General features: G+C 36.6%; 2 long non-coding RNA genes across 2 annotated transcripts; one reads left to right on the forward strand and one right to left on the reverse strand.

The window, feature by feature from the left end:
* The first annotated feature begins 502 nt into the window (after positions 1–502).
* LOC125271984 lies at positions 503–20,714 on the forward strand. Its single transcript, XR_007185745.1, has 5 exons — positions 503–1,562; positions 2,914–2,993; positions 3,293–7,238; positions 18,964–19,018; positions 20,586–20,714. It is a non-coding gene; the product is annotated as an uncharacterized LOC125271984 (long non-coding RNA).
* On the reverse strand, positions 18,923–23,729 carry LOC125271983. The gene is made up of 3 exons (XR_007185744.1): positions 23,572–23,729; positions 19,839–20,023; positions 18,923–19,442 (listed from the first exon to the last, which is right to left on the reverse strand). It is a non-coding gene; the product is annotated as an uncharacterized LOC125271983 (long non-coding RNA).
* Between the last annotated feature and the right edge of the window lie 15 nt (positions 23,730–23,744).

Consider the following 23,744-nt stretch of genomic DNA (forward strand, 5'->3'; position numbering starts at 1 on the left):
TAAGAGCCTGTGTGCTTGAAATGTACGAGTCTTATATTCAAAATTTTTCACTTATTTTTTGGAGCTTTTTAAAAATGGCCCTGTACAATTAAACTAAAACGATTACGACCAATCACACACGTATCTGTTGAATACATGAATGGAATGGCCAATCGGGTGCGTTTCCCAAAAGCATCGTTAGCCAACTAACATCGCAAGTTCGGTCGTTACTTACATAGTTCAACGATTTGGTGTTTCCCGAAACCATAGTTCAAACGAACATTCGCAAACTGCAAAATAAGCAAGCTGACATTAAATACAATGTATATCTTTTATTTCAAATATATACAAATGTCATTTATATATTTTAGTTTGTCAAGAGATTTAAAGCACCGTTTTTGGAGAGTGCGCATGTGCGTACGTGCTCTAGTACGTCAGAACAAGCATTTGATTTAATCTGGAAATAAAGCAAAATAACTGAGGAAAATGAGAATTAGTCCTCTAATGCCATGTCTGTAATTTATAGCAGAAATTCTAGCATTAATTAGATCTCAAACGGATTCATTTAAAGAAGTTATAACTCCACCACCTGCAGGACGTCATTCACCAACGTGGTTGAACGACAGGTTTACGACAATACGGTTTCGGGAAACAGTCGTGACTAGCTAGATGATTTGTTCAACGATGCATCGTACTATGGTAGTTCAGCAGCGAGTTACATCGTTGTTTTGGGAAACGCACCCCAGATGTTTAGATTAGCTACCAGTGAAGAAGAAATCCACTGAAAATGCTGGAGGTTCTGCATTTTCAAAAAACAAACAACAAAGTGCAGATACGATGTAAATAAGAGATTCATTTGACAGTGTAGACAGCTTCATTCATATAGCAGGAGTTCTTACGAGAGACCCTTGTTCAGATGACTTGAAATATAGTGAACACATTAACTATTTTATGGTATGGTATGATGCTTTTTTTGTTCTTTTTGGCAATCCATGATCACATAGGGGTTTCAATGTTAACATGCAAATGGGACAATCATTCATTGAGTATCTTAAGAGGAGATTAAAAAGGCATATTAGAGATCAAGTTCTAATTATGGCATCTTTTAGATCTGCTAAGTGGTCATTTCTGTTTCATAATTCATATATTCATATATTAGATGTACACGTGCTATTCCAAGCACAAGCTTAGTTAGAGCTGGCACGTACAAAGAGTCCCTGAATTCATTCATAATTCATCTTTCATTTTTTACTGCCACCTATGTGCTTCTGTCCAGTTCAATGGCTCCGCCAGAGTGTCTGCAGCTAGTGAAGTGTCATCATGTCTGGGTTGAAAACATGTTCGCAGGGTGAAGCGTGGTGTGGTTGGCAAGCCTCACCAGCAAGTGCAAATGATTCGGATGCCAGGAAAGCATGCCCTGATCCGCACCAGACATGCACACGCAAACCTCTGCACTACATACCTGCATTTAAACTCTGATACATGCACATGGACAAACACACTCTCACACAGAAGGTGACCAAGAATCTGGGTCCAATGGGCGAGTGGATCAGAGGAGGAGATGGAGGCAATATGTGAGGAGTGTAAGTCTCTGGTATGCACTGTCATTCGCTTGGAAGCTTTGTCATGCAGTCAGACAGCAGCTGGGCAGGGAGGTTACAGACAGCATGTGTGTGTGTGATTTAAACAGGACTGCTGTGAGTTCAGTTTTAATTTGGCCAGTTCAGCAGACACACAGTTCAGAATTCACAATATAGTTAAGGCATTGTACACAAGTAGGACTTGTTCCTCGATTGACCTACCCCTACTATGAGAAGAAACTTTAAGCCTGACTCTAAAATCCTAAAAGTTTAGTCCTAGAGAAATTTTCTTCCAGAGCCAGAACCTTGCTGAAGAGCAAGTTGATGTCTTTGGTGGTCGCTAATTTATTAACCAAAAACCCTGAGAGTTGCTTTTTTTCTGTAGATTTAATTTACTTTTTACTGTTACAAATTTATTTGAATCATTGCCAGGTTTCTTGGACTGTGGCTGTGTTTGAACTCAGTCACTAGATCACTCACAATCTTTCTCCATAAACTCTTGTTGATACAGCATCACCTGAAGCTTGGTCTGTAAGCACCTGCTCTTACTTCAGATATTTAAATTTAGGACAGTTTGTAATTCACTATTCTTTTTGGAAAGAGGAAGAGAGAGAGAGAGAGAAATGCTTTTTTCTAAGCTACAGAGTGCATTATGCCATAAATAATATATAGGGTAAAAATTAGGGTAAAATATAATAAAGAAAGAGTTTGTATTCTTTATTTTTGTTCTTCTCTCCCCCTCTTTTTATTTCTTTCCTTTTTTTTCAGAGGTTATGCACTGCACTGTAAAAACAAAGTTAATCGTTCCACTGTTGCCTGCTGTTTGCTATTTCTATCTGACCATTAAAATGATTTAGACATATTTATAAACTGTTTACATTTTATATATATATATATATATATATATATATATATATATATATATATATATATATATATATATATTTATTTATTTATTTATTTATTTATTTATTTCACTTGAATAAGCTCTGTTCATTGAAAAGGTGATCATTTACCAGTTTAATATCTCTGATCTATTTCAGGCACAGGAGGCAGAATCACTGTGATTATAATATAAACTCATTAAATTGCTCAGGAAATTTACAAAATGGCAAATTCATAAACTCATGAATACTTTAATGGGCCTGTCTGTCTCCTACACTGTGAATTATTTTCATGATTTGTTATCATAACTTTTTTTCTTTTGTCAAATCAACTTCAATAATTAATGTGGTTCAGATAACATAATATTTTGAGTTTCTGTTGATTAAACCAATCGCCTTCATTATATTAACTCAAATTTTAAGGCAACTGGGTAACTTTTTTAAGTTAAACCAACAATTCTTTTTTACAGTGACATCTTCAAACACAAGACCTGTTGTCACCTCAAGGCCTCTCCTGACCCGTCTGACCTGAGAGAAGCCAGGAAACTAGGTAGATTAAAGTTAAATTAAGGGTTAAAATCAATTTAGGACAATTAAACACTCTAGGACAATTAAAGGCATAGTTATTGAATGCAGGATTGGTCAGTACATTTGCAGTGTGTTAATTAGCATTTTATATTTCCCACTTCTTTTTGTTTACTACGCATGTGTATTTAAATATAAAAATGAGGAGTATTTCAGCCAATTGAGTCAGAATATATTTTTGGGCATAGTATTTAGTACATGCACACACACACACACACCCTTCTGAATTCCCCTCTGTGGCCATTTTCTTGTTTGGTTTCACAGGGCAGTGGAGAGAGCCTGGATACAGTGAGGATCTGTGAGAAGAGGCAGAGGGATATGTAATCGAAGAGGCCAGCAACTCTTTATAAATAGGCTTGGGTCACTATCATTGTAAAGTGAGGAGGAATCTGATCCTAGATCAGTTTGCCCAGACTTTCATGAACACGGGCACACCCAGGATGAACCCAGAGAGGTGCAGACAACCATTTTGCTTGATGGTAAGGGAGAGACAGGGAGCGTGAGGGATGGATATGAGGTTATAGATAGACAATCTGTGGGTGAGGGACAGCCTCACTTCTTTTAAATGTTCTTCTATGACAGATGTGAGACACTCAAAAGAGAGGGTGGTGGTGCAAAACTTTCTGGATTAGATCATCACGTTGAAAAGGTATGTCAAGCCTGTACTTTAATAAGTATTATTTGAACTTAAAGGATGGATAAATTACCAAAAAAAAGCAGAAAGAAAAAGGTCTAGTGCAGCAATTACAGTTTCATCAATCCAACTTCAACGCGGGAGTCACTTTGGATAAGCGACCTACTGGATTTATAAACCTGGGTTAAGATGCATATTGCGCAACCTGACGGTTTCTTTTCTTCTTTTTTTTATCGTTCGCATTACACTGCAAATATGACAAGTGTGGACACAAAACAGTCAATGTATTAAGCTTTTTGTAATTTCAGTGTCTTCTATTTTAACAAGCTGTAAAAAAAGAAGCTCTTAATATTTTGTTTCAGCCCTCCTTTTTATTTCAAGCCACATCTGCATAAGTTTAGGTTTAACTGTCCAGCCCACAAATCAACTTTGACTCGATTTGAGGACATATAATTAGCCTTCATATAATTACACTAATCCATATATGCCAGAAATTATTTAATTGTTATTTTATGTTTGGCTCGTAATGTAGATGATTCTCGATGCCACTGCCTCAAGCAATTTTCGTGCACATAACGAATATAACAACACAAAAAATTACGTTTTCTTCTTCTTCAGTTTTTCCATAACACAAAAAGAGCGTAAAGTACATCTCATTGTCTAGGTGTATTTAAACTTTTTTCCCTTTATATTAATTGCGGTCACTTTTGAATCGCCGGAGACGAAAAGTTGGCGACAGCTCCCTGTAAACGGATATAAACAAGATTCATATCTTTAGATTGCTCGAATCACACATCCAAATCTTTACGACACGTCTGAAATACCCGTCTAAAATACCCTCAAACGTGGCTAACATTATCATGGTTCAGCGTCAAAAAATACATATAGGGACATCGTATTCATGGCATTCTCATTAATACAATTCCCTGTAAGACTAAAGCTCATACACTGTTTATTTTAGCGGGTACAGCTCAATCACTTAAGTCCAATTATATCTAATAACCAAGTGAAAACGATTCATTTTTAAATGAATTCCAAAAAGCCGTTCATTTTGTAAAAAAAAACATTATCTTAAAAACATGTTTATGGTTTAATCTGCTAAAAAGTCTGTCATAGGTAACAGTTATTGTTGTAAGGTCTTCGTGTAGCAAAGAAATGTTTCTGTTTCATAGAAATACAACGCATTTGACGTCACAGTGTCCTTCCGCAAAAACGAATTCACACTAATTCGTTCAAGTATGACAAGACAATTTGTCTTATTTGCTGAGATTACTGTTGTTATTTTTCACAGGCAGATTTCTCACAGATACCTGTCCAATACTCTCACTAAATTGTACTCTTCCAGAGCAATGTTGAACTCTCTATACATCGATGTTTGTCATTTTTAAGATTTGATATTTTACATTGATGCGCATTTTTATGATCCGTTCTGTGTCCTAGTCGTCAGTTTACGGGCAAACACTTATTCAACATTTTTCATTTAGCTAGCTATTCCAAAACAAAAAGAAAATGATAACATATTAGTTATGTTCAACTCATGTTAAACTTAAAAGAGAATATACAGTTTTCTTGGATGAAAACTGGAAGAACATATTATTATACTCTTAAACATTATGATCGCAAATAATATTTCATTTTTTATTTTTTTAACCTGTTGCACTAAAATGTAAATGCCCAGCTATTATTTTATAGCATATAAACATTATTCCGTACTGGGATCCTCGATCCTGTTGTGAGGCAAATACAAATATAGTCGTTCTCGTCAATTAAGTTTTAGCAGTCGCCACAATTTATTGTCTTCAGGTCTTTACCACCAAAAATATTGTCAGAAGTACCATCCGCATAAATTAACACGTGTGGTCCTCGGTTGAACTTTTGCGTCCTTGTCGAGACAGCTCTCTAAAAAGTTCTCCTGTGGGCCTCAAGGACATCCGTAATTTATCAGAGAACAATCTTTATTAGGCTAAATGAAAGACAATTAATTTTGTACAGCATGTAAACTTACGCTTCATTTCAAAGTGCGTTTGTTATTGTGTGTTTTCAAAAAAAAAAAGTAATATGACTGCTATGAGCATGAAAAGCTGTGAAATTACCTCGCGGCGTAAATTACACCTCGTTATTGTCAGATATGTGTAGGCCTATATACAAGTAAATTGTTGTTAAACACGGACATTGCAATAGGTTATACCCGAACTTTCTTACACGTTTCTAACTGTGGTTTTCTAACATGGTAGACACCTTAAAAGTTGACCTCTGTGTTAAAAAAAAAGTTCTGACGCTGTTCAGTTGCAGGTTTAGCTATGTTTATGTGCTTACTTCTTGAGTTGTAACATCTAAAAAAGACTCGATGGGTGAGAGTGCACTTTAAGTTTTGGGCCAAGGTCAACTCAGGCCCTGGTGCACTGTCACTGCTGATGACCCCTCCTCAAATATGTGTGTGTGTTTTTAAATCACTCTCACAAATAATAAAGTCTGACTAAATATATTTGTAAAATCTATTTGATCCATCTGCAAAATGCTTTGTTTAACTATCAACAACTCTTCACAATGAGGACATTTGTCTTTGTGCGATTCGAGCCAAACCACAGCCTACGGATTTCAAATAATATCTGAATTAAATCATGAAGATGGCTTTGTTGGCTTTAATTGCATACAACAATTTGTTATCTAATTGAGTATCTATCGGACTCTTTATTGGCCGCGGAGTGAAGCAGAAAAGCGACAAGCAAACTCCGTGATGCAACTCTGTTGTAACTGGAGCAATGGTCCGGTTGATTCAGTAGGACACGCATGCATCACTACATAAAGTAATTAAATTTAATGCAAACTATACTGTATACATGCATGCATACATTGAAACTACTTACATAGTATCTTTTAACAGCCTGTCTGTCACCATACGCCAGAACTTTGTCGCCTACAACTGTATGGTTACCATGCACTGATTAAATATTTAAAAAAAAAAAAACTTCAAAGGCATGGTATAATTATCTACATTACCAATACATGAATACAAAAAAAAGATGTATACACATATATATGCACATATACATAATAAAGATATCCGTTTTCGCTGTCACAGTATAAGCTACTCGAGCTTTGTCATCGCAGCGCTTTGGTGAAGACTTGCCTGGCACTTCGCGCTTCCTACCCAGCGAGCGCGTATCTTGCCCCGTACGAGTTGAGCTGTACAGTGAGTGGGGACACGTGATCTCATCTGATCCCGTCGATTTTGTTATAGGGTGGAGGGTCTGGGTTTTGTGTACATAAGGTCGTGTGCTGCTCGCTTCTTTTTCTCTCTCTCTCTCTCTCTCTCTCTCTCTCTCTCTCTCTCTCTTACTCCAAGTGCCACCGCTCCGCCTCCTCTTTTCGCAACATTGACGCAATGTATAAATGCTGGAACAAAAGGACAACTTCCTTGAAGCTTGGCGTAATTGCAATAATAGAGATAGAGAAGGGCTTCATTGACACAGTGATGGGAGTCCGGCGTTCTACCGGAATATCTATACCGCCGCTTCTTTGGCTCGACGCACACGTTAAATGGAATTGCACTTTCCAGTTTATTCCAAGCCTGAAGTAAGTATCATAAACAAGCCTTTTCTTTCCCATATCCAATCTCCCCAGCTCCGCTCGCGCTGGTTCATAAGAGGAAATACGACGGAGCGAAGCTTTGTTGTTGAGTTGCCATTCACAGCGTGTTTTCTCTTGTGCGATTTAAATGTTTGAGGACGAAAGTTGCCGTGTTGTTTACGATTCATTATCGGGCTTATCTAAAATTCGCGTATGTATACGCGGAGGTTGTAAACAACCAAAGCGCGGGTCGCATATAGTTATTATTAGGTCTGAAAAGAAAGGCGCTAGTTTTTTTTTGAATGAATGTTTATTTGTGTTTCGCGAAGGGTTTCAACAAAAGGCGTTGGATGCGCTCTCGTGAGGGGGTGAGGGGGGGGGGGTTGAAGTAGAAGTCGCCTAATGTCAATGACACTTTCCACGATTAATTTCGTGGAATCGCAATGGGTGAATAGCGTTTCAAAAGAGCGGCTGGAGCGCGTTGCCTATGCATACATCATCGAACACAAAAAGCTGTAGTGAAAGCCAAGCTGTGAAGTGCCGGGTTTATTATATGCAACTACACTGAAGCTGCATTCCGCTTCCATTCCGCCGCTCCAAAATTATACGAGGATGTGTTGTATTATATTCTCACATGTTGCTCGTTCTTACAGCTGAGTATGAACAGGCGCGTTTTATTTCCGCGACCAAATGATGCCTGTGCTATGTGTGTTGATGCCGATCCGATACTTTGCGAACAAAGGACCGGGGGAGAATTTCGTGAGGTGGAGGACGACAGTAAAAGAACGGGTAGACTGTTTACAATAATAACAGGATAGCCGTGACGTCGAGTGATAGACAGCGCTCTCAGCCAGAGGAAAAACTTCTGAGGCATCAACAACATTCTAAATTTGGACAGGGGTTACATCATCGAAGTTAAAGCTGCTGGGGGGCGGGACTTCCGGTTGGATTTGAGTTCGTACCGCTGAAGTGGCTGCTCTTTCTGTTGTGTCTTTGTATCTGTCGGTCTCTACACAATCGCCTCCCTTTCACTGTCATGATGGTTCAAATTTTGTCCAGTTGCTCTGCTGACGATTGTATAAAAATGTTTCGAGATGGGTTATAATAAGGTATTGTGTGGACCAAACTCGGCACATTCAAATGATAAAAACGTTAGGCAACTTAAAAGAATGAGCTCATAGCCTATACTCGACTTCAGAAGGGTGTTTGCATTGATATGTGCATTATCTCTGTCAAAACGTTTGGTTTTGTGCTGGTACTCATCATAAAAGCCCATAATGATACATAGTGCTATGCCTTATATTAGACAGGGTTGATGAAATACCATGTAATGACTTGCTACAAAGTGAAGACTTACACAAAACTACATAAAATCACTGAATGAAAACCAATCTTACGTCATACGACGTATTAAATGCAGGATAAACAAAATTACTGAAATTGTGCACACCTTTACGTGATATATATAAAAAGCATACATTTATCTTTTATTATTGGTATGAAATTTTCCAAACACGATAGGCGATAATGCCAAAAACATAAATTACGATAAAGTGTGTATGTGCAGAATGACTTGTTTGCTCAGGTTTGTGAGGAATATACCTGACCTGTTTGAAACTATTTTGTGTGCATGCTTTCTATATTGTATAAAGCCTTTAGTTAGTTTTTTTTTTTTTGTATTGTAAAGCCATGTGATTAGAGACCGTTCAGTTGGGTGAGATATCTCCCGGTTTGGGTCTCTAATAAATGAAGTTAAACCAAACAAACCAGCATGAGTCAGTGGCTGTGTCTTGTTAGGCCGGCCCACTTAACAGGGGTCGAAGGTTGCTGTTGTATTCTCAGACTTGACTTGCAGGCATCTATTGACTTTTGATGGATGTTGTTACTTAAGTGTGTAGGCTCTGGCCTCTGTAAAAGGGGGGGCTGTCCCCTCACATGCTCCCACCCCCTCCCTCATACTAAAGAGATCACAGGGGTGCAGCTGCTTCAGACAGCTTTGGGGTGGGGTGGGGGTCTGAGACCCTTCAATGAGAGAACAAAACCCTTTCATAAACACACACACTCCAGTTCACCCCTTACAACTGCCCCTATTTTCACACCCCTACAAAAAAAAATGTTTGACAAGTGGAGGGTGCAGGAGTGCACTGGGTGCACAGCAGACGTACTTATACACTGCTAATTACTGAAATGTTAGGATTATGAATAAAACTGAAAGGCATGTTTTCTTGCTTTTCTGTATTTTACTGCATCATGTGGCTTTATTTGTGATTCATTTTTTTGACGGTCAGAGATTATCCGAATATTACACACAAATGAGTAATAACCTACCAGATCAAGGATTTAATGTATAAAGAGACTGTATAATCAGATATCGCATACAAAAATATTAAACCCCACAAAATTTCTACTTTCAGTGTTCCAACAATTGTAGTGGGCCCTAGCATACTATGCTGACTCAGCAAATTTTCAACAAGGTTATTTTCTCTTGATATCCTCTTCAACTTGTAACATTAATTGCCATCAATTGAAATCTATTCTAATACTAATCTGCAATACATATCTTCCTGGTAAAGGCAGTACATATGCTTCTCACACCAAAAAGGAAACTCGCAGAATTCATCAAATTAAAATTCTGCATTTTTTCATTGAATGTATAGAAATGTAATTTGCAGCCCTGTAGTGTGTGTCTATTTCAAGAATTGTTAGGGGTGAAATGTGAAGGCAGAGGGTTTAATTGTTTTCAGAGATTCAAAAAATGAATTGAGGGTGTGTTTAATTTAAGTAGCAATCTCTTGTTGTCAAATCTTACTTGCATTATTACAAAATAATACACAATATGATACCAGACTCATGACAGGAGTCCTGAATTCAGATATTAGTCAGTAGTGAACTAGCTAGCTGTATAAAATGTGCGGTGAGACAGGGCCTTAAATACTTGCAAAAGCATTTGCTTCGTGTACACTGTAAAAAAAAATCCCGTTGTTTCTACGGAAAAATACCGGCAGCTGTGGTTACCAGAACAATACTGTAAAAATGACATCAAACCGTAAACATACTTACGGAGTTACATGTGAATTTTACATTTTAAATCTGTTAAATTTACGGTAAAATAATGTATTTCATTAACTGATATAATGTTAATTTACTAACCTAATGAAGTACTAATATCTGTTTTGTACCTTTATAATACACTGACAGTCACCAAACACAGTGGTGATGAGAGTCACATGATGAATCAAAGTTCATCACAAGCAGCTTATCCACAAGCTGAGAAGCACAATACTAATATATAGAAGGTGCACACAGTGTCATTCACACACACACTAAACACCATCATGGTAACATGCATGAAATTTTAAAAATGCAATAAACATTAATTTAACAACATTAGATGTAACATAAAACCCTAATGTACATAACTGATTAGAAAAAAATGAGAAAAACTAAGAAGAAACAGAGTTATTTCAACGAAAATATATCAAATGTGAAGTATCACGCAGGGAATTGTGGGAATGTCAATATACGGTTTTTCACTGTAAATTTTACAATGAATTGTTATTTTTCACTTCCAAAAACTGTGAATTTAACGGTATTTTACCGTAAAATTACATTAAATGTACCGTTAGATCTATTACAGTTATTCACCGTATATAGTACGGAAACTTTCTGTAAACCAATCAACAGTTTTTCACCGCAGCATTTTTACAGTCTTTTACTGTTAAAATCACGGTCATTTTTTACAGTGTATTTGGCTGTAATCCATGCTCTATTAGCTCAGCGTCTTTTAATATAACTAATTAAACAGCCCTGTAACGTTTATATACAATCTATCTAACATGGACCCTTTTCACATTTCCAGGTTTCCCAGAAGTGGAAGTCGTCCTAGTTGGGTAAATTATACCGGTGAATGAGAGAATACATTAAATATTTTTTTTTGTATTTCCATTTGCTCAAATAGCTAAAGAAAAACTCCACAATAGTGTTTTCACAACTTTCAAAAAGAGGAAAAAAGTAGAAAGCGATTGATAATGGCAGTCAGAAGAGAGAAAGATGTCATTTTTACTGTCACTCCCATAAACACCCTCACAGCAGCGTTAACTAGATTTTTGTAATGTGATGCAAAGGCAATATAATACTAAGTATAGTGTTATAAATGTACCTACTTTTTAAAAAAAACTGAAAATATAAAAAAAAACTTTGCAGGATTCACGATATCGATGACCGTTAAAACGCATCATCACAGTCTGTGAAAAGGGTCCATTAACAAAGTTGAGGTCCATGATAAACTTGATTTTGACATCTATTATGTAAAATGTGGATTAATAATATATGTTCAGGCTATCTTTTGTGAAACATTGGAGAAAATGTTTTTCACTAGTACACATTTATTGGCAGCAAGGTGCCATGGGGGGGTAATGTAGATTTAGTCGGCTTATTAGAGACTTGAATGTTAGTTATAAATCACCCAAGCTACAGGAAATGGGGTAACTCTTGTGTATCTGTGTGTGAATATAAGTGGGCAGCATTAAGATTTGGGCGTTCAAGTGTGTCACAAAGCAGTTGCTGAGGAAAAACCAGGTCATATCTCCCTCTCTTTCTGAGTAGAATGGATATTTTACAACACCACTGAGACTGAACTATCAGTTTGCATAGGGCGTATACAGAAGTACACCTTACATAAGTTTCTCTATAGGGAGCTGGCAGGGAAGTACTGGATGAAATAGTTTAAATGACAAGCATTAGATAGCCAAGGGCTACTTTTATATTTTTCGAGGCTTCTGATGTTCTTATCTCTCCAGGTTTGGGTGCTTCCCCTCAATTGGCAGAGGCAGAGGCACACGGGATTTCTATCCTCTAAATACGTACATTTCTTTTATCGTGCAGTTACAGAAAACAGGCTATAAGATTGTTGTCGATGACGGGGATGAAAAAAAATGTTTCTTCCAGTAAAATCTCTCTATCTCCCACCTTCAAAACCGCTCTCCAAGTCCATGTTCCCGGCATGCACATGCGAGCTGGGGGCGGCTCTTACCGATTTGAATGAGGAGAGTCACTTTCGGCGCCATTTTCGAGTGAGCGGCGATAACATCAACACTGAGCGCGCGCATACAGAGGCAGTGCGCGCGACGATTCGTCTTAAAAAATAAGACTTATTATCTGAATGTAGGAAAACAGCACGATCGGACCACGTTTAGACAGCAAAATCGCCTGCGATCTAGTGCCGACGATCACAGAAGTGACCAATACGAACCGATTGTGGAGCCGAAGGAGAAAGGGGGGCTATCTTTCAGCTGCGTATGTGGAAAACCTGCGATTTTTAAAAAATAATACATAAAAATAACGGTCGATGCGAGGAAAAATATAGAAAAATTCTGGAAAATACCAGAGGGTCTTAGGATTGGGATTCAGCGCGGTGGTGATGAAGATTGTGTCATTTCGGTGTTTTTTCATGTCGCTTTTTGAGCGGGAGTAACGGACGAGCTGCTGGCGCAGATACACGCTGTTCAGTCCCAGTCTGTGATGCATCAGACACACTGAACTCAGATTATAGAGGAGACATCAACCATCTAATCCGGTAAGATGTTTCAAACGCTTTATTCATCGAGCTTGTCATAAAAAAGACGACTTTGATTATAATTCCTGTTTTCTTCGGAAGACCACATTGTTGTGAAACTGTCTTGATGCATGTTGTTATAGGGGGAAATACTATTTGCGCCATTTTATACGTCAAGAGACGAAAGCCCGTGTTGATAAAAAAAAAAAAGAAAAGAAAAAAAGTTATTCCTAATTTTTTTTTATCGTGACCAGACGCTGTCATAATGTAACACGCTCGATTGAGACGTCACAATGTAATTAATGTTACATCTAGACTGAATGCACAACTACTTTTATTAAAAAATTACATGACTTATGATGTAGAGTCTCGTGGTGACTTGCGTTGCTACGTGGATATTATAAAACGTCAAGTGTCGTTGTGCTAAGTGAGAATAATTTAGTGTTTTTTGTGGTTAAGGAGCTGGGAGAGCAAATGACGCGTTTTGTCTGGAGGAGAAAGAGAGTTTTGCTTTTCAGCTTTTTTTTTTTTTTTTTTTCTCGAAATGTGAATTAGAGTTCAGCAGTATGGTTGCAAGCACGGCAATTTCACCTTATGTAAGTTGGTAGAAATACGCACGCTTATTACTCTTATTATTACTCATGTTTACTCCGTCCTGACCTACAACAATATCTCTGTTTTTAAGTAACTTGCTTCCTACGTTTATTGACAGTTTTCAGTGGCACCACTTTTATAAAAATAAATATTTGTTCAACTTCTCTAATGAGTGTCAGAGTTTTCATTTTTGAAACAATAAGTAACTTTTTGTGCTTTTTTTTTTTTTTTACTGAACTGGATGGAAAAGTAAGCCTTGAACTACTGTGGGGGTGGAATTGAAAATGCAGGCCTGTTGAGAAAAAGCCTATGTCAGTTGCAGAATTGCTGAGGTGTGTGTTCCTCTCCTCACATTCAGTCTGTGTGTGTATATTGGGTTGTCTCATGGAGGGTGTGCCGCACCTGGAGATTCAAATGAGCCAAAATTATGCTCTGACTTTTTCATGCATGGTTTATAATATTGGTAATTCTTGATACAGTCATGCCATAGACAGACAAACCATTAAACTGTACTGTATACAAGAGATAATTGTTTTGAATATATATATATATATATATATATATATATATATATATATATATATATATATATTTAAAAGTCAAACAGACCTTTACAAAAAAAAGCTTTTTTTGTATTGGTTTTAAACCAAACGGCTATATACTTAGTCAAAAGTGTCATTATGAGCAACACTTTTTGTTTTGTCTGTCTTTTTAATACAGTGTAAGTTGTCCACTCACTTTGTAACAATATTTTTGAGGCCAAGTGTGACTTTAATCAGAGTCAGAGTTGATATTTCTTCGGTTATTGTCCGACATTGTGTCGGAGTGACAATATTGGATGACTTTTGAGTGGATTTTTGTTCACTCACTGCATTGTATTGCTGTTCATATGAATTATTGAAAGGCGTTAACATTTCTGATAGTTTTAATGAGAAACTTTGATCACTTAGGCTAATATATATATATATGTATTTTTTTATGTTGAGCAGTAGTGGGAGTTTTATTGCAAATAAAAATATGCATGGTTTAATGTAGGCCTAAGTCATTGCAATGTTGCAGTGCAAGAGCTCGGTCATCAACCACAAACCTTTTTTTTTTTTTTTTTTTTTTTTGCCAAAAAAACAAAAATATGGGCAGATATCATGGGAATTCTTTATATCTGTCAATATCTACATAATTATATAACTATATGATTACTGTGTCAATATTCCATAATTATAGTATGTTTTTGTCATGGAATTATTGTAAAATTGGTAATAGCTCATTATTAAAGTTGGATACTTACCTATTAAACACACACTGTACACACACATTCACTTAAAACTTACATTTATTCAAACATGAACCCCAAAAGACAATTAAACAAATATTTTTTGATATAAAGTGACATTAAAATCTTTATGTTGTAATATGGCTTCCAGTCAACTAGATAAAGAATATCAAGAATGTATAAAACAGATATTGTCATGGCGACATGCCTCGGTTACTGCTTGTCCAGCCACAACAACAACAACAACTAGGCCTATTCTTTCACCACTGAATACTGAGCCTGTATGAATCCACCCAGTCTCTTCATTCGCGCCCTATACAAACAAATAAATACAACTAATAATTTATAAATGCAAACAAACAAAACAATAACATACATTTTAATACATTTTCCACTGATATTTGAATGTCACACTAGTAACTTGTTAGTGGGAGGATTAAAAATGCTTTTTTTCCCCTCCTGTGTGTGTGTGTGTGTGTATTTATAATTTTATGTCAGTGTGTAATTGTGGTCATGAGGTGATCCCTCAGTGGTCTATTGTGAACGAGCAGAGGCTGGACATTATGACGATGACCCACTTAGACCACTTTACATTGAGTTTGTCTTCAATTTAGGACTAAAGGTTACAGCATTATACAGGGCTTGCGTTTCTTTGATATCAGCCAGCCTGTTAGACACTCAAGATGTTGGCTGATGTGTGTTAAACTACGATGGATAATGACAAAAGCATACCAACAAGGCCTAAATTAATGCACATTCTCAGCCAGCCACTCAATTTGAATTAGTAATATATTTAGTTTTTATTTTTACAAGTGGACAAAGTTTGGGACAGTTCAATACATTAAAGTTATATGTGCTTGACATTAGACAATAAAGTATACAATAATAAGAGGTGACTTAAAAAAAAAAAAAAAAGTAGCATTCCATACAATTTCTTTAGCACCTTTAAATCCTGTTTTTAATTAGAATTTTGCATTTGATAGTAGAAAAATTCCTCAAGGCCAAAAATTGTATTTGATATTATCAGTCAAGCCTGTAAGTAATTTTATTAAGGGCAGGCTGTTATGTATTATTAACAGTGTTATATTTTGTAAAACACTTATTTGCCCCTTCAAGGTCCATTTGCAGTATTTTCATCCAGTTGCAACAAATTTGCCACAAAGTAGAAATTCTCCAAATTTTGCTGTGATAAACTTTGATCTTAGTGGGTGTTAGCTCATTCCTTCTTCACAGTGTCTCTGTGACGGTGACATTTTAGTCACAACCATGATAGTTCATTATGACTTGTACTAGATCATTATGATGTGTATCTCAAGCGTCTTTTTCACAATTATAGCAAGTTTTTAGACTTATAACCTTTTGGCCCAAGTCCAAATGGAAATCCTCATGTGTATTTGGTGTCACGTACAGCTAAGACCAGTGATCCTGTTGGTCCCTGTGAAAGGCCCAAAATGTTTAATGCCTTTTTTTGCCTTATATTAATGGTTATGTAATATTGCATATTGCATTTGACTCAGACCCATCCCACACCATATTGAAAACTAGTAGGTGCAGGGCATGTGAGTTGTCTTCATGCCTTTTAATTTGGATGCCTTGAAAATGTTTAAAAAGTGTGGAACAGCTTTGTCCAATGGCCTCCACTAAAATGGAGGTAAATATTTGCCCAGAGCATTTAGTATACTGTATGAGAATTTTTATTTTTTTTAATGCTACGCATAAATTCATTCGAGGCGTCATAACCGGTTATATTACTCATGTTGATTAAAATAGGTTTTTGTGGAGTTTCACATTGTGTAATCCTTTGGTTTTTAAGTGCTGTATTGACTTCAAAGCAAGATCACATTTTTATCTTTTTTAGTAGCAGCAGCAGCTCCTGTCGATAATATAACAGGCCTGTCCTGTTCTAGCTATTTTTTTTCTTCTTTTTTTATATCAATGTCCCTTTGCTCTAAATAATGCCTGTAAACATCGTATAGTGACTCTTTGAAGTAAATGCAATAGCAGAACTGGTCCCAAAATGAGTTTGAGGTTTCTGTTGTGTGCCCCCCCTCCCTCCCTCCCGCCTCTTTGTGTTAGCTCATTTCAATGTGCCTCTTGCCACAAAGTTATAGAAGGGCCTCTAAGATTCAAAGAAGTTGGTTAATGTAGTTTCAAATAGTAGCTTGAAGAGAAAACAAGAAGAGTCACTTGGCTGTTTTATTATCAAGAAACCTGAATGTTGGGGTGGGGGCTTTTGATTTCATAACTTCACTTGCTAGTAAACAGATTGGTATGAAACATGATTTTCGGGCCTAACTCAGGCCTCAGTTTGTGTGTTTGTTTGCCCAGCGAGATCAGAGGCAGAGGACTCTCGATTCTTGGTGGGTGTGTGTCTGTGTGTGTCCTTTTGTAAACGATCATTTAGATGCGAAACACAGAAATGAAAATCTTGATCTGAGTGTCAATTACAAAGCTATCTGCTAAGAGGAACACAGCGCCATCCGAGCTCTCTGATGCCAAACAGCCAGAGCTCTTCATTGTAAGCTCTTCTTAGTACTACATGTGCTGCCAGGGCCGCTCCTATCTGACGTTACCAAGGCAAATGCACTTGCTATGGGGACTGGCACTGTAGACCACCATTTAAAGTGCTTGATATGTTTTTGCACCATTCATACATTATGAAATGACTTGCATATTGCTTTTGTGCCGTGATGTTTTGTGTACAAAGTTAATGTAATAATCTAAAGCTTTACTGCATGTCGAAGCACATTTTATAAAGAATTTTTTTTTTTTTTTTTAAAGTGCCAATTAAGAATCTTAATCTTATAAATTGTATATTTAAGTATAATTTGTGCAACCAAAAAAAAAAAAAACCTAGTTATTTAGTTAATATTTTATATTGGTTGTATTTTAAAGTGTCCTGTTCTTTATTTTGAAATATAGTAACAAGTAAAAATATTTACACTATTATTGTGAATTCATTTGCTTGAAATATTGTATTTTCTAGTATATTGAGCATAGATGCTTTCAGAAGTACACTCATAGTGCTCACAGATGAAAAACTAGAGTGGGATTAAAAATGTCAGATTGTTTTCATCATTGTTTTATTCTACCCCATTGAGCAGATCTTGTGTGTAGAAGTGTGCTTTCACACACTTGTGTGCTGCTTTACCCCCTTTGCCTGTTACTCTTGTAAAAGCAAATGAAATTATGGGAGCAGCTTCCCCTTTCTGTGGTAGGAAGTGAATGTTTCTCTGCTAACTTCTGGCATACAAAGTTACAGGGAACAACGCGTCTAGCTGCAGCCTCGTAAAAATACACTAATCAGACTAACCCCTTCACGTCACCTGGGTATGTCGTTTTGGTTATCAAATAAATTATTTTATTTATTATATGCTTTATTTTGTTTAATCTGGGTACACATGTACACTGTAATGTAACGTTCAATATTACTTGAATGTATAAATTAACTTTATTTGGATGTGCTTCTAGGTTTTAGTACCCAATACATATTCAGCCACTGTGAGTCAGTTAATACTGAGACAATACACTTCATGAAAACCATCATTTGAACTTTATGCCTTTATGAATTTGCTATTAGTATAGTTCTCAGTAGCAAGTTGCAGTTTTAAAAATAATTAATTTATAACTATTTGTTGGTGTAAAATCATTTTTAGTTTGATAATTGTCAGCAATTAGGCTGAAATTATGACTCATCTTTTTTTGTTACATTGTATGAACGTCTGTGTACTTTCAAGATATCCTGTAAAAGTTAGCTTATTCAAAGTGTGCCTGTATACAAGTATTTCATACATATGTATGTGTGTGTGTGTGTATATATATATATATATATATATATATATATATATATATATATAATGTATGTATAATGTATGTATGTCCATTATTGATACTTACTTTGTGTTGTTTGTCCTTTGGTTTAGATATCCTTTGTATTTCTAATGGACACATATGTTGTGTACTTAAATAAAACCACAGATTTTGTCTTTTTTAGAAAAAATCTCTTAATTTCAAAGCTTTGATGGTGTTCTGATGTTATTTGTTGGTGATGGGTTTCTTTACCTACACACACACACACACACACACAGTGTCACAAACCATGACACATAAGAATTTATCTTAAAACAAGATTATGCTGCATTAATTTAAATATTTAGTATAATATACAAGCACATAATTACACCAGTCCAGTAAAATACACTGCATGCTATACAGATTGTATACTTTGTATTTTTACCTGTAATTACATGTTAAGGAACATAAGAGCCAAAATTTGTGCTTCATAATTATCCCTTTATTTTTGTTTTCTCCAGGAAAGGAATGTAGAGCACACGGCATGACACTGAGCTGTGACAAAGTCAAGTAACTGTAAGTACACCACCGACTGAACTTTTATCTATATTATTGGTTGTAAAAAAAAATCCAGTGTAAGAAACTTGCTGATTATTATATCTGATAATTATAAAAGAAAATATATAGAAAAACTCAATTATTTATATCCTCATGGAGTGCCTAGCAAAGGAAAAACAACAATAAAGTGAAAGGCATACAGACAGAACAAACAACACAAGTAAATATTATAATGTGGGAGGTTACAGGCTTTTGTCAGGGAACACTTTTATTTTTTTTTTCCCCCAAAAGTCCATGGGGTGCTTTTCATAACCTGTAATTTTAGCCTTATAGACAGCAGATGCTTCATTGTCCTCTTGCTTGTTACACCAAAAGTTTTTTTTGTCAGCATTGGATCACCTGGTACAAAAGCACATGAGTGTATACTGAATGGAACAGAAACCTGGGGGGTTTACAAAAACAACCAACATCAGAAACAGAACATGATAAATATTGCAAGTTAGTCATGCCTGAAATTATTGTGTTATTATTAGCCCAGTTATTTTGTACTTTGCACACAAGATATGAAAATTATTTCTTACACTCATCGCATAAGAGTCATGTCAAATATAGTTTTGGACAAAACAGAATGAAACTGTTGTTTAGCTTACTCATATGGTTCTTTACAAATGCATGTCTTGACTATTTGAATTACATCTATGAATCAACTTGCAAATCTTATAGTGAATATGAAAATAATTTTAGAAAAAAAAAAAACTCGATTGAAGTTCTTCATTTTGTCAAATCTCCCTAAATATAGCTTTGGATGGTGAACTTTTTAATCATGGTGCACACATACCTGGTAATGGTGATTTCCTCAGTGAGAGGCAGGCAGGTTGTGTAAGAACTGTGTGAATATCATGGTTTTCTCAGAACAGGCACCGTATTACCAACAACTGACCAGAGAGTTAAGAGTATGCTAACAGATTTTGAGCAGGGTTCTTCTCCAGAAAAATCCACTCATCACCGTATAATAGGAAAGTGCTGTTAACGATAGAAGAAAGTTTAAAACAATACCGAGTTTAAGAAGCAGGAATCATACATTTATATAACATTTCTGAAATTAAAAGTTTAATATCTTTAAAAACAGCTGCTCATTTAATTTGCACATTTGTCAAACCCAGCTTTTCATGATCTAACACTTTTAAACCTGGATGCATTTGACCTTGAACTTAGACATTGGCAGCTGCATTTTTTTAGGTTCTCATTTAAAACAAAAACAAAATCTCCACATGACCCCTAAAACGTTTTAAAATAGATTACACTTGCACACTTTGTCCATACATGATCATCTTAATTACCACCTATGTTATGCTGCACGTGCATTGCAAAACCAAACGTGAGAAATGACAGCCCACAAAGCCTGATGAAGTCTCACGTTTAATTGCAGCTTGGCATTTTATTCCTGTCTTTGTTTTTAGCTTCTAATGTTCTGAGTAAGCATGAATCTTTTTTTTTGTCGATAGCATTTTGACATCACAAGTACAAACTGTAGCCATATTGACACTTATTACTCATTGTATTTTTGTTGGTCCTGTGTTTTCAGATTGCGAAACGAGGACCGTGTATGTGCGGCTGTGTGGGCGCGCGCCTCGCGTGAGTGCGTGTGCGCGCGCTCTGTGCGGGGCCTGTCGGTACTGTAGCAGCACAGAATGGTTTGTGAGTTATAACGGGGGTGCAGGCCGTACTGTGCTGCGGCAGGAACGACAGGACAGACGCACACTTAGATTCAAACGGGTGAAAAGGACAGAAGAAAGGTGAAGTAGGCAAAAACAACAACAGCAGCAGCAATACTACGTGTGCCAGCGAGTCTCCTGAACTTGGCCGTGTGACTGCTGGCTGCCTGGCTGTAGCAGCACGTAAATATTGGAGTCAAAGCACTAGCGAATCCTCCAGTATTGACCGTGCTGCTGGAGTTAGGCGGGCCGTTTACCGTCTGCGGGGGCCTCTGTGCTTCGGGTTCCCTCATCTCGTCAGGAAAGCACAAGAAGACTAACGACTGACTAATAACATGCTGTCCAAATGCCGGTGTCTTTATTCTTTTATTCGTTTTAATGCTTTTATTCTCTGGGGAACCGATGACATGAAATTTGATAAAACATCAAACAAGCTGTATAATTGTTAATGTAATTTAATTTCAAATGGGTCAGATGCTTCTGTAAAAGTGATTTGATAATTTATGTACATGGAAAAATGCAATGAGAGGAAAATGCAATTAAAAACATTAAAATCACAATTGCATCAAGCCAGATTAATTGTACAGAGCCGCGCTGCGCGCCACTTGTGCAGTGCAATGTATGACACTTGATTTCTCACAACAATTTTTAACAAACAATATCGATGCTAGACTATAATCAGCAGTTCCTGACTGTTCTGGACGAAGCACATTGTTATAAATGTGTATTATACAGTGTTGAGCATCATCTCGTCAGTAAATGTACCTTCCATCTTTATTTTCACATTATGAATAACGCAGCATCGCCATCTTCTGGGAACTTTAAATGGCTTGAAGTTTTCAGATCGCCCCTGTTCAGAGAAGGGGTACTGACAGCATCACTAGGTAGTAGATCATCCTATTTTGCCACTTTTCTCTGATTCTTGTGTTTATATTAACGACCCTTACAGAGGGAAACAAAGTAAATTCACACTCTCTCCGTTAAAACGCTTGATTTTCTCCTCAGGCGACACTTCAAAGTCGTGTCCACCATCAGGCCAAGATTAAGAAATTTTTGCGTTCATCTGGATCAGTTGCACAGAAGTCTGTCAAATAAGCAAATGAAAGATGACAATGCGTTGTAAGAAATGCTAATGTAAACTTTTTGAGGGCACAAAGTTGACCTAGTTGCCTTTATGTACGACTGGACAAAAATCGCAGAGCCGCGCCTGCCCTGAATACATTTTAGCCCAAATTGAATTAACTCTATTCAGAAGTGAGTTAAAAACACTATTAACTCCAATATCTGGCCACACTAACACTCGCTTATTTAAATGTACTTGAAACTGCATTTAAATAGCAGCTAGAGCTCTGTCATCCATCTCAAACATGGAATTTTTGGGTTGTTCAGTACATATAGCATTTCTTTCCTCTAGATAAATTTCTCAAAAAGAAACTGATTATGTTGGACGACGAAGCGCAGCTCCGGGACATCACGTTTTTGACGACAGTTGTTCCTGCTCAATAATAATATTAATAATAAACGAACATGACGATAAATGTTTAATACCAGCATCATAATTACTAAAACAATCAAAAATTACTTTCCCTGTAATGTCTATGAGCGACTGGCTAACAGCTAAGCTAATTTAAAATCGTTTGTGGCGCTCGAGCGTTGAATATCTGCTTGACAGTTTAGCAGTGAATATATTCAGAAACGTAGAAAGTTTAAACAGACCTAGTACTATTATACATCCACTTATACTACATTGTAGTATAAGTCTTTTTAATGGTTACGTGTATTAAAGACGCATAATCACTACTAATTTCGTTCGTAAAAATCAATGGAAATGATTTTCAATGGAAATCTGTAAAAGGGAAAAAAAGTTACTTGTGTGGAGCTGCACCCTAAAACTAACTGATAAACAAATAAAATTAATCTAAAAGCGTTGTATTCTGTTGGCCACTTATGGTTATGTAACCTATATTTTTTAATACTGAAAAACTTGAGGATAAAGGTACTGGTATTGTCAAATGTGATGTCTTCCATATCATCTGAATTGAGAGTCGAAACGAGATGCTCTTGTTTTACAGATTATGAGTCCTACAGCTTCTACTGTACATCGGATTACATAATTAAAAAAAACAGGTACGAGTGAAATCAATGAAACTGTCGAATGGCATGCATCACAGACATATGCGAACCGATTAAAAATGAGAGAAAATAGGGCAGAAACCACGTCACTTTCTTCTGCTCTTACGTCACTCCCTTCTCATGTCACTGAGGTTATTCTTTCCCTAGGCTGAGCTAGAGCTTCACTACTGTACTTCAGACTGCGCACTGAACGATTTCTGAAGCGGAAATTCATAGTGCACCCCAAAGGGCTGCACAACTTTTTCTTTCTTTCTGAATAAGCTATTCTTGGCAGGTAAGGCGAGATCCTAGCCGGTAATTTCCACAGAAACCTCATTTGGAGAATCACAGCTGAGCAACGCGCAGGTTTATGGTGAAATCTGATTGGGCAGTTCTGAAAATAACGGTTTTGTTGTCATTCAAAAAAAAAAAAAAAACCGAAGGCAAGCAGATAAGTGCGCTCACGTCGGTTCAGCGTCTCGTTGCTGTTTCTAACTACTTTATGCCGTGTTGTTTATGCGAAAGCACACTATAACATTACCTCATATGTCATCACCTGCACCTCAAATTCACAACTCGATTCCGGTAAAGTTATCACAAGTCTATACCCACTAAAAAGTAATTAAAATGTCCTCTCGTAATTACAGGATGGTATTTATTTATGAATTATTAAACTAGCGTAAGCTAAATCAGAATAATAATAAAAAACAGGTCGACCATGATAAAATATTGTGACTACTTTACCTTTTTTGGTCCGTTTACCTCGTCATCTGCTTAGTCACCCCAAAGGACAACACCGACAAATAATTAGTTTGTACATTAATGTAATAATCCCATGAAAAGTAGGGATGTTGGGTAAAACAGTTCCACCGCATAACTGCGAACACATCACGCGCTCTTTTATTGGATAGAAACCG

This window comes from Megalobrama amblycephala, linkage group LG7 (assembly GCF_018812025.1).
Source record: "Megalobrama amblycephala isolate DHTTF-2021 linkage group LG7, ASM1881202v1, whole genome shotgun sequence".
In the NCBI taxonomy this organism is placed as follows: Eukaryota; Metazoa; Chordata; class Actinopteri; order Cypriniformes; family Xenocyprididae; genus Megalobrama; species Megalobrama amblycephala.